General features: G+C 44.4%; 1 protein-coding gene across 1 annotated transcript in view; it reads right to left on the bottom strand.

Moving 5' to 3' along the window:
- Positions 1 to 1,358: 1,358 nt before the first annotated feature.
- TMEM260 (transmembrane protein 260) overlaps positions 1,359 to 10,198 on the bottom strand; it is a 101,112-nt gene continuing 92,272 nt past the window's right edge. The window contains exons 18-19 of the transcript XR_013556102.2: positions 4,411 to 4,835; positions 1,359 to 1,599 (exon numbers count right to left, since the gene is read on the bottom strand). The gene's annotated coding sequence lies outside the window, so the exon portion shown is untranslated. The remainder of the gene's footprint in view (positions 1,600 to 4,410; positions 4,836 to 10,198) is intronic.

The raw sequence follows: 10,198 nt of genomic DNA, 5'->3' as shown, positions 1-10,198 counted from the left end.
ACCAGGCCATTACACATGCTTGAAATGTAAGACATGTTTCCCCAGAAGGCGAGGCCAGTTTCTCTAAAGGTTGGTCACGATGAATAGCCTTCTCATTGCTTCACCAAACTTGGGTTTCATTGGAATTGAGTTACTCCATTGCTGCTTCGAACATACAATACTCCTCAGCTGGGAGCCAACACATCACCTCTGTGGCCATAACTGCACTATAATGGAATAACTGTCAGAACCACTAGGCATCAGTTTTGATTCCTCTTTCCTTGCTGGTGTTGGAAAACACCTTAGATGTGTTTAAAAATAAATGCCCTCGTGTTTTATCTCAGAAGGCTAAACATAGCCTGGAATTTCTCCAGCAACCTGGGCCCCCACATACCCCACCTGGTTTGTTTTTTGCACGTGGAAACCTATAGTTTCAATGATCCATACGCATGGCTGTAATTCCCAAACCAGGAGATGCTAAAAGAGAGAAAATTATCCACAAATAAGCAACCAGAGTTTCAAATCTCCTACACTGTAGATATGTTTATTAATTAGAGCTACTGTTTCTCAAACACTTGCTTTGGGCCAGGCCCGTACGACTTGCACTCATCACATTTGGCTTTCCCAACGACAGCATGAAGTAGGGTTAGTTTCCTATCAAGGAAATTCGATAAAGTAACTTGCCCAAGATCACACAGTTTGAAGGGGAAGAGCTAGAACTCACACTTGGGTCTGAATCTGAAGCCCAGGTTTTGGATACTGAGTTGGGAAAAACTGATTTTTATAAACAAGAATAAAAATATGACCATGAAAACACATTCTCTCCAAAGGGATAGAGTTGAGACGTTTCTCATGGTTTGTCATAACTGCTCCAGGTTAGAGATGTTACCCTTTCTCCTCCCTGGTTATTCTTCTACAAAACTAGGCCACCCAGCCACTCCCTTTGCCAGCCAATTGGGCATACACACTCCTGCTAATTGTGCCGAGTTATTTAGGCTCTTTTGGAGGCAGAGGGAGTGGTAGGGCGAGTTGGCCATAAAACATCTTCCTTCCATGAGGAATATTCCTCTCTGGGGCTGAAGACTATTCTTGGCTACTCAGAGCTGAGACATAGTAAGGTCCCTGAGCTGAGAGACTTTTCCTTCCTTTTTGACTCTAAGGGATGTTTACTTGCATCCCATGGTGCTGAAAGGAGAGTGCACTGGGTAGATGGGCTGTCGATTTTGACTCTCCTCTAGGGTTAGGCTCTGGGATGATTGATTTGCCTCTCTTTATTACAAAGACTTCCTCTTTCACACACAAGGATGCCTACTGAACCCTTCAGAGGCCACTTGTCAAGTAAAATGAGGCACTTGAAAACAACTGAATGAACCACCTCCCTCTATTTTCAAATTTAAATCAATTCTTTCATTTTGCCCTTGCTCGGGGTGGGTGACTTAAGCGTTTTAAACGCACACCTTTTCTCCACTGTGCCCTCTTATCTGCTTTTGGTGCCTTTCACCTCCTTCTTGTGAAGCAGAATCAATATTCTGTTATTCTCTGTCATTTGGATGCTACTTTGGGCAAACGGTAGGGTTTTTGTTGCTGTCGTTGTTAGTTCAAATAACATCAGGAACTCTGCTGTCCACACAAAATCAACAACAACGAGAAACCAGAAGTGGATTACTACCGAAATCCTTTTTGTTCTAAATTGTAATCAACTATATTGGATGCGAGGTTTGTCCATTTTAAAAATTTAATAATGGGTTTTGGGCCTCCTGGTTCTATAAAAAGGGCATTTATAAATATTAATATGGAATGCCACGGAAAGAACAATACATAACAATAATGAGAATCACAAAATCCCATCACATTTGACACTGTCATATCACCAGCTTAAGGATTAGCAGGTTAACCTTAGAGTTAAAAATATTGCTTCATGATTAAAAAAAAAAAATCTCAGCATTAAAAAAGCTCCTTGTTGCATTATACATTCCTTTTGCCTTCCTTATTTTTCTTCAGGTTATGGGATCACTGCTTCGATTAACATTTTTGGGGAGAGTGGGCTTAGGGGAAGGTGGTGGGTTGAGTTATCTGCATTCTTTCTTGCCCACATCGTGCTCAGCTGGCTTTTGTATAATTCTAACCCCTGACACTGCTTGAGTCAAAGGCCTGGCGACTAATACCCCCATTTTAGTGGTGTTTTTTTTTTTTTTTTTTTTTTTTTTATCCACCCAAAGCACCATTTTAAATGATAAAGTTACCCAAGGTGTCAGTTTTCACCAGTATTTCTAAATACATCTAGTAAAAATGCAGCAATTTCATAGAAAATCCAAGCTATTGAGATCTAATCGCGGCTTAAGCTGTGGCTTTATTCAAATCTGGATCACCAATATGGCTTAAGATGTAAATGAAGTGCAGAGAGAAATAAAGCAAGAAAATCTGCGATGGCCTTTCTCTCTGCTATTTGATGCCCAGCCCTTATCAGTCAATTACTGCTGCTAAACTTCAGTGACAGCCTTGGTGTAACAGCCCCAGTAGCTGCTGTCCTCCTTCAGCCCGAGCCGAACAAAACACACTTTCAGTAGCCTTAATATGAAACGGAAAAAAGGTCAAAATAGACGGGCTTTGCCAAACAAATCCCGAAGATCCATTCTAATTTCCACCCATGGATCTTTTAAGTCGTCCTGGATGCTCTTTATGATACGTTGATCCACACTTAGTTTCATTAAAACTTTGTGACTTGGTATTTTTCAACCTGATAGCTTCACTAAACTAGTTCTCAGAGTGTTCGCTAAGCCGCTATGCATAAAACTACTTTGCTGTCATGGTGGCTTCTAATATCACCTAAATGCAGGCAGCGGCCGTTCTGGAAATGAACCTGATCTACATACATTCCATCTGAGCTTGGGAATTACTTTGCTTTTGCTTTTACTGGATGTCTTAGAAGGAAGAGGTGCTGGCCTCTACAGCCCCCACCCTAAGCTCTCCTGAAACTGAATGCTAAATTATCTACCACCCCCTATTTGTTCTGGAAGCAATCTACACAGAACACGACTTTTATCTGCTAAGGTTTCCAACTGGGATTAACAGATGCTAAAACATTTGGGGAGGAGGGAGAGAAGGAGGGGCCCAGAGAAGAGAAAAGAATGAAAATTAAGGTCTCTTCCAACAATGGCACGGCAAATGCAGACTAAGCTTAAGAAGCAAGGGGTTTCTCAGAGGGGTGCACCATGAACCTGGCTTCACTGGCATGAATTTTAAAATGGTGAAAGGAAAAGAAAGCACACTCTGGGCTCTCAGCCACCTTGGGCATCCCTCCTGATTAGTGCCACCTCGGCTTCCCTCTGCACTCTGACATCTGACGGAAGCCTTCATTCTTTATCAATTGCTGTGGTCACTTACACGTCACTGCAGTCAACAGAACTATTGGCAAAGGGTTTTGAAAGAGGAGGAGATCATTTTTCTAGGGGAAAAAGGGATTAAACATAAAATAAATAAATCAGCCAGGTAGGATAACAGATTCCTGGCTCCAGGGGAACGTGTAGTTATCCTGTGTTCAGGTAACACGGTGTCCCCCAAAGTTCCACCCACGACAACAAGAGGGCAGCCTTGCTCAGCGGCCACTTGTTGGCATAAGGGGGTGGGGTGGGGTGGGGAAGCCAGTCCTCACTTGAGTTGACCTTGTCTTCTTCCCTCAGCTTTGTCTCAGGCTGTGGAAGGCATGGGCTAAGATTTGACATCGGGCCTGCATTTTCATTTTGTACATTGTCAGCCTTTGCAACGAAATCAACTTGGGTTGGAAACCTGACTCTCTGGGCAGCTAGTCTCTCTGACTCTCGACTGCTTCATCTCTAAATGGAGACGGTAACAGAGCCCTCTGCTAGAGTAGATCAGATGAGATGATTTGTGTAAAGCACCTAGCCTGGTGGCCGGCACCTGCTTGATGCTTCGTAACTGACAGGTTATGTCATGAAAGTTGTTATTGTCCTGTGATACCTCTGCACATATGGACAACTGGGCCGAGCATGACTGTCCGTGGGGCCCTACTGAAGAAAACAAACACATCCTGAGGCATAAACTTCACTTTGCTACTGTTGTTGAAAGCCGCTCAAGATAACCACACTGCTTCTGGATGCCCACCCCTCCCCTCCCGCCCCTGGCCCCTGTTACGGGGGAGCTGAGGATATGTAATTCTACACCCCACCCCCTCCCTACCCCATCGCCAGATGGTGGTGGGAGAAGGATATGACAACCACAGGCAGGCTTCCATCCCCAGGAATACCGGGACAAAGTGAAAAGGCCTTTAGGGGAACTCTTAGAGCACAGCATTGTGGGCTCTGCGAGGGGACCCTAGCACTGCCTGCTTCTCCTGTTTGCTCTCTCCCTGGGGCATTTTCCAAGATGGCCACGGCTGATCTGCTTACAAGACCCCAGCCGACCCAACCTTACCGAGAATGCTCAGTTCTTCTTTCTTTGTTGCGAATCTATAACCTCTGGGAACCTGGTTCTGAAAAGTGAAGCCTTGTGAAGAAAGACTGATGGATGCAAAGCCAGAGGAGCGGAGGACGAATCAGCCACGGGGTGTGTTTCCTACAATCCGGAAGAATCGAGTTTGGAGGCATGGCTTCAGGCTTCCAGAAAAGTGTGCGATCACCTTTACTGATGCGTGAGGAATGAGTCAGTCACCTCCTTATCGATGGCATCAAAAAGTTTCTGAGGACCTGGGGTGCTGGTAGAGGCATCCTTCGAAGAGGAGTAGGTGGAAAGAGCATTGGACAGAGGGATCACGGACCCCTGTCCTTGCTCTGCCACAGAATCATTGGTTTCACCTCTCCCAACAGTAGTGTCCACATCTTGAAAACAAGGGATTATCTCTGAAGGGTAAGATTACATAGAGAGCTTTCACTCCTCACTCTGAACACCACTACTCATTTAAAAAAAAAAAAAAAAAATATATATATATATATATACACACACACACACATATACACATACTTTTACAACATAAACTTTTTTTTAAGAAAATGAGGCTTGAACTCAACGACCCGGAGATCAAGAGTCACATGCTCTTCCAAATGAGCCAGCCAGGCACCCCTACAATATAAACTTCCCATTGAAAATGAAACTAAAGTAAAAGGCGAGGCCTAGATGTCCTCTGAGGGTTAAATGGTACGTATGGATTGCAGAGTAAAGACACAATCTGGGACAGCTGAGGGAGATGTCTCTGAACTCTTCTCATGCTTGGGCAAGATAGAGTCTGGAATATTACCACCAAGGTCATCTGGTAAAACTGGGCCTATAAAACCCAGTTCCGACTGAGACCCACTTCTCACAAGTTGGATAATCTTTTGACCAACTCCGCCCCTCCCTTCAGTCTGCTGTTCCTTGCAAACACTCCATGGCACCATGAACTGAGATTTGGGAGGGAAGGGGAACGATAGGGCTGTAGCTGCCCTAGAGTCTCTCTTGGCTTGGAAAATGGCCTCCATTGCTCAAGCTGAGTTTACAGGATGATCGTTCAAGGTGAGGGTTTGTTTGCACTTTGCCAAGAGTGACCCTGCTTCCCACAAGCTTCAGTCTATATACAGAGGCCATGGGTCTAACACCCTGTGATGGGCCTTTTCTGGCCCAGGGTAATGTTCCTGGGTCCCCCTGCCCTTCTCCCCTCTTCATGCTCATGCCCTTTCACTAAAAGACCACCTAATGGCTTAGACCAGTCCTTCTGCACATCAAACCTGGCTGCATAACAGAAGCACCTGGGTAGTGACTTAATAACATAGATTCCTGAGTCCCACCCCAGGAGGCTCTGGGTCAGTAGGTCTGAGTGGAACCCAGCCATCTGCATTTATTATGAAGTATTCCAGGTATTCTGATATCACCAGGCCAGTATACTGGTTTCTTTACCATTACCAGATGGTTTCTTTAGGGCTTCCCAGGTGCACTGGTCTGGGCCTGAAAACACAGTCACCCGTGGACAAACCATCTGGACAGGTGAGCCTAAAGACTAATCCCAACCTGCCAACACACCGCACACAGGTGGGTATTGGTGATGGGAACTCCACTCGGGCCACCGATGTTTTGACTATACAGAGTACCTCTCCCCTTCCCCTCCCCAGTGCGCTGCTCCCCCTCTCTTTTCCCCTCCGCCCAAGGGCAAGTTAACGCATGCACGGATGGAACAGACCTCTGAAAACAAGCTCTGCACGAAGCACCCTTGGCTTTGAAGAATCCAGTCCAATTTGCCACCAGTATCTAGGCTGGCTTTTGATTATGTTGATGATGAAGACTGTAAACAAAACCGCCTTTCTCTACTAATTAATTCCCTTCGAAGAACTCTAAAGATCTTTAATTACACAGTTTGAAAAGCAGCGGTTCCCGGATCGGGTTGATGGGCCTGTGCACTCCTCTCTCTGCCCACCTGAACGAAGTATTTTCTTGTTTTCTCTGCTTCCCACACCTAGGATGGGCTGGCAGTAAATCCTGTCAACTAAACGCCTGACAAAAGTGCTCTGATGTCAAGTATAAAGAATGCCACCTACAGCTTAATGTCTGAAAAAAAACCCCAAGGGCTGCAAACAATGAAGGTTTTTGTCTTCTTAATGCCCAGTATGCAATCGAGTGGAAATGCTACTTCCATCCGCAATTTACAAATGAAATTAAAGTTGTTGAAAGACACAGGGTAAACCAGAAGCCTTTGTTTCTTTGCAGAACAGGAAAAATTTAAACCACTAAATGTTTTAGCAGATTTACTAAATTTCCAATTAAATCATGAAATCTATTATTGCAGAGCTCGGAGAGGGCAGTGTGCCTTTGCGCATGCGCGCTTCCTCTCTCTCTCCCCCCACCCCTCCACCCCTCCGCCACCCCCGCCAACACTCACATATGATATCAGCAAACCAAACTCTGTCCCCCATAAACAGCCTCATTCTGTTCTACCTGCGGGGAATCTGGGGTGCAGAGAGAGGCACACAAGCTTGAAGGGGACTGAGGCCCGCTGGGCAGTGGTTTTGGGGCACGATCTAGGCCAGTTTGCCCCAAGTGAGCGTTTCAGGGCCCCCAGCTGGTGGAGGCAGTCTGGCTGGAACAGGAAGGCACCAGGAGCTCATTCGTGGGGAGGGAGTCAGATCTGCTATACAAGAGCACCCTCTGCCAGTTGGCACGGAGGGCTGGCTGGAGAGGCCTGTGGCCCAGAGGTAGGGGAAAGGGCACAGGACCCTGAGCTAACAAAGCCAGCAGGGCTGGGGACCAGGCAGGAGAGAGATTCTATCTTCCAAACTAGACAGAACAACTCACCTCTGGAACAATAGCTAGTGCAGGCAGGGTGGATGCTGATTTTCCAAGGGCTCTCCACGTTAATCCGCCCCACCAAATCCAGCCGCTAGGAGCCTGAATGGTCCTCCAGACACCCATTCAGTAGAAAATGACGGGTGATTTTTGCCCTTGTCTCCCGAGATCTCTGGTGAGCACCGCTGCTCTGGCTGACATGTGTTTGTAAAGATAAAGCACTAGGCTACTTTGGGGGCCCTCCCAGGCTATTACAAAGAGCAAGTGGTGCCAACTCGGGCTCTGCATGGCTTTTTAGAATTGAGCTGTTAATTTTTTTTTTTTTTTTATACACACCTCTCTTTGAAAAGGATTTGAAGCAACTTACAATAAAGGCAAACACAATAAGTTCATTCAACTAAAATTAGAAAAGCAAAGCTTTTTTTCCATAGAAAGGAGAAAGAAGCAAGCATTGACTGTCAACTGTAATAGAGTTACTGTGATTTAGCTTCAGATTAGGTACTGAGCTTCCTGGCAGCCAGGGCAAAAAAAGGATACCCAATTAGATAATCCATACAACCTACTGGAACGAAGGAGGTATGCCTTTTTTTTCTGGCATTAAGTCTATTTTAGGAGACTTTGTATAGGAACTCTAAAAGCATCATAGCGTGTGTTTGATAATCTTTTCATACAGTAAATGCACAGGCAATTCTGATACAGCTATTTCTTGCTATAATCTTTGGCACTTGTCAGAGGCCTTACGACTCAATCACGACTCAATAATGATAAATCTCGGTGGGAGGAAACAGAGTGGAAATGGGGAGTAGCTAGACAAATGTCATTCAAATTTTGGCTCCTGAGTATTTCATGCACTTACTGATTCACTTGATATTTCTTAAAAACCTACTAAATGTCACGTTCCAATGTGGGGGACAGAGCAATAAACAAGCAGGCAAGGTCTTACTCCCAGGGTATGACCTAACCTTTCAGTTAGGTATAACTAACAAAAAACTCAGTATCCTCAGAGGGGCGGATGGATAGCAGGCAAGCTTCCTTTAGCTTAGTTGCTGAATAAGGGCAGTTGTAACAGCTGGGATGCTTTCAGATGTAACTGTCAGAAATCCCACCTCAAACTGCCTTAAACAATGAAGAGAGGTGGTTTCCTTGATTTGGCAGCTCAGCGATGCTCTCTCTATGCTACACCGTCTTCACTGTTGGCTCCATCTTTGGGCTGATAGCAATATGGCTATTCAAGTTCTGGGAGCCACAGAGATAGGACAACCTTCAGAACAAGTCAGGAGACTATTTCTTCTCGGGACTTTTGCTTAGGATGGAGGACATTTTTTCCAGCCCCCGTACCCACCCCATTCAGCAGACTCTCTCTTTTGTCTCATTGGCCAGAGTTGGCCCATGTGCCCATTTCTGACCCAGTCCTGGTGAGGCAGGTGAGGTCACCCTTAGACCAATCAGGCCACCCCTGGAGTTTGGGCTAGGGTTGGCTTTCCTTGTAGTACTCGGTCAGGTGGGAAAGCAGGATACTTGAACAAAATTGGGATTGTTTGGGGCAGGAAAAGAGGCAGGGGATAAATGGATGCTGAGGCAGGTAGTTAACATTGCCATTTTGGTCTTTCAATGTTACTTCCCTGGCATATCAAGATTAGTGTAGGTGAATAGTAAACAAGGCTGTTGGAAGGTCTGTCTGCTTGGCTTCCTTCAGAAAAGAAGATCCTTACTATTTACCTTATTTCTTGAGCTGGACTAACCATTCCCCATATCTTCTGCCACTTCCTCAGTTTAGGTCTTTATTCCACTCATACACATTAAAAAAAAAAAAAAATCCTCCTAACTGGTTTTCCTACCTTCATTTTACTCAAATCGAATCTGTCTTCCATACTCTTGGAACAATCTTCTTAAACATAAATGTATGATATCACTCTCCTCCTTAGCAAATTCTTTCACTTTCTATCATGTACAATATAATGTTAACACTCTTTGCACTAGCACACAAAATTGAACTATTTAGGTAGACATTTAACAAATATATACAAGATCTATAATAAAGAAACTAAAACCACTCTGGTACAAGAAATCAAATACAATTTGATTTTTCAATAGAGAGCTATCCCATGCTCATGGATAGGAAGACTCAATATTGTTAAGTTGTCAGTTCTTCCCAACTTCATCTATAGACTTAATGCAATCCCAATCAAAATCCCAGCAAGTGATTTTGTGAATACTAACAGATTTATTATAAAGTTTATATGAAAGGCAAAAGACCCAGAAGAGCCAACACAGTATTGAAGAATGAAGTTGGAGGACTAATACTACCTGACTTCCACATTTACCATAAAGCTATAGTAGATTGAGATGGGGTGGTATTGGCATGAGGCTAGGCAAATAAATCAATGGAACAGAATGGACCCACAGAAATAGACTCATACAAATGATCTTTGACAAAGGAGCAGAAGCAAAACACAGGACAGTCTTTTCAATAAATGGTGCTGGAACAAATAGATATCCACGTGCAAAAAAAGAAAGAATGGATCTAGACACAGCTTTATGTCATTCACAAAAATTAACTGAAAATAGATCACTGTCCTAAGTGTAAAATGCAAAACTATGGAACTTTTAGAAGATAACATAGGAGACAATCTAGGTGACCTTGGGTTGGGTGATGACTTTTTAAAAAAATTTTTTTAATGTTTATTTATTTTGGAGACAGAGAGACAGAGAGTGAGTGGGGGAGGGGCAGAGAGAGAGGCTTCAGGCTCTGAACCATCAGCACAGAACCCGATGTGGGGCTCAAACCCACGAATTGCGAGATCATGACCTGAGCTGAAGTCGGACGCTCAACCGACTGAGCCACTCAGGCGCCCCTGGGTGATGACTTTTTAGATACAACACCAAAAGTGTGATTATGAAAGAAAAAATTAATAAGTTAAACTTCATTAAAGTTAAAACTTCTCCACAAAAC

Source organism: Panthera onca, chromosome B3, assembly GCF_046562875.1.
Source record: "Panthera onca isolate mPanOnc1 chromosome B3, mPanOnc1 haplotype 2, whole genome shotgun sequence".
Taxonomy (NCBI): Eukaryota; Metazoa; Chordata; class Mammalia; order Carnivora; family Felidae; genus Panthera; species Panthera onca.
Note: the sequence above shows the minus strand (reverse complement) of the source record. Positions and strands in the feature narration are given on the sequence as shown.